Source organism: Pteropus vampyrus, unplaced genomic scaffold (assembly GCF_000151845.1).
Source record: "Pteropus vampyrus isolate Shadow unplaced genomic scaffold, Pvam_2.0 Scaffold15, whole genome shotgun sequence".
NCBI classification, from domain to species: Eukaryota; Metazoa; Chordata; class Mammalia; order Chiroptera; family Pteropodidae; genus Pteropus; species Pteropus vampyrus.
In genome coordinates this window covers 15,274,967-15,276,951 of record NW_011888796.1, presented here as the reverse complement: position 1 = coordinate 15,276,951, position 1,985 = coordinate 15,274,967, and the positions used below count along the sequence as shown (strand labels likewise).

Genomic DNA, 1,985 nt, shown 5'->3' with positions numbered 1-1,985 from the left:
AAAAAAAGAAAAAAAGAAAGAAAGAAAAGGAAAGGAAAGGAAACCCCAGAAATGACAAAATTCAGTATATTTGTGCTAGTCAGAAGATAATTACAGAATTCATAAAAATATTAATTCACAGCACACAATCAGCAGTGTGGTCCAGTAATAGGCAACAAGTTTAAAGTTCCTGGATAAACATCTTTCAGTTTTGTTGGCATGTCTCTGTGGTTATATGTATAATTTCATTTGGAAATAAGATAAAAATTTCATATTTAAGATGGTTTGTGCATGTGAGGCTTTAAAGAATCTAGCAAAATTCTAGAGTCTAGGGAGAATTTTTCTTACAAAATAGAAATTAGGAGAAGACTTCTAACTTAGTTCTACTCTTTGGCTTTAGTTCTACAAGGATTGATATAAGCCAGCTGTGTGTCAGGCATATCAGAGTTACTAGGATTCGTTTCCATTATTTTATTAATTTGTTAACCCACAAGAAGGTATATAGGAAGCAAAATAAGTGAATTTAGCAATGCTACTTGGCCTTTGCACATTGAAGTTCTTTTCATTATAGATAACTAAGAGTTTACTATATTTTTTAAAACTATATGTAACTAGAATTCTCATCATTCATTTTCCATTTTAAAGAAGCTCTTTAAAAAATATCAATCAAAAGAAAGTGGGAGTGGCTATATCAATATTAGATTAAAAAGATCATATAGAGTTTGTTCTTTGAACACAATGGAATCAAACTAGATATCAATAACAAAAAGATAACAGTGAAAATTTCAAACAATTGGAAACTAGAACCACTATTAAACAAAATCCATGGGTCAAAGGAGATGTCACAAGAGAAATAAAAAAATACATTGAACTGAATTCAAATGAAAATAAAATATATCAAAAATTGTGAAATGCAGTTAAAGCAGTACATAGAGGAAAATTTTAGCACTAAATGAACACACTCGAAAAGAGGAAAAATTGCAATCAATAATCTAAATTTTCACCACAAGAACCTAGAAAAAGAGCAAAATAAATTCAAAGCAAGAAGAAGAAAGAAAATGCTAAAGACGAGAAGAGAAATCAATGAAATTGAAAACAGAAAAGCAATAAAAATCAATGAAACAAAGAACTGGTTCTTTGAAAAGCTCCATAAAATTGACAAAACTAAGAAAAAATGACAAAGAAAAAATGAGAGGAGACATGAATTACTAATATCAGGCATGAAATTGATGATATCATTACAGACCCTCCAGAGATTAAAAAGAAAATAAAATAAAACTATGAACAACTCTACACACATAAATTTGACAATTTAGATGAAAAAAGACTGATTCCTCAAAAAAAACACAAATTGCCACAACTCACTTAATATGAAATAGATATCTTGAGTAGTCCTGTGACTACTAAGGAAATTGAATTCATAACTGAAAAACTCCCCAAAAAGAAATCTTCAGGCCCAGATGATTTCACTGAAAAATTCTATCAAAACATTTAAAGAACTAACACCAGTTCTACACAATCTTTCCCAGAAAATCGAACAAATACTTACTAATTCATTTTATAAAATGGATATTACCCTGATATCAAAGCCAAATAAAAATAGCACAAAGAAGAAAAATATAAACCAATATTCATCATACAGATGTAAAACTCCTTAACAAAGTATTAGCAAAAAGAATTCAGTACTATAAAGAGAATTATACACAATGACAAAGTGGAGTTTATTCTCAAGATGCAAGCAAGGTTGGTTCAATGTTTGAAAATCAATGATGTAATCCACATTAACAGTGTAAATGAGAAAAATCACACGATTACAGCAATCATTGCAGGAAAGACATTTGACAATATTCAACATCCAGTCTACAGCCCTGCCACCCTGAACACATGCCCAATCTCGTCTGATCTCGGAAGCTAAGCAGGGTCTGGCCTGGTTAGTACTTGGATGGGAGACCACCTAGGAATACCAGGTGCTGTATGCTTAAAAAAAAAAAAAAAATTAGCCAATC

General features: G+C 30.6%; 1 pseudogene; it reads left to right on the top strand.

Moving 5' to 3' along the window:
* Positions 1 to 1,837: 1,837 nt before the first annotated feature.
* Positions 1,838 to 1,958, top strand: LOC111735966 (annotated as a pseudogene).
* Positions 1,959 to 1,985: the final 27 nt, after the last annotated feature.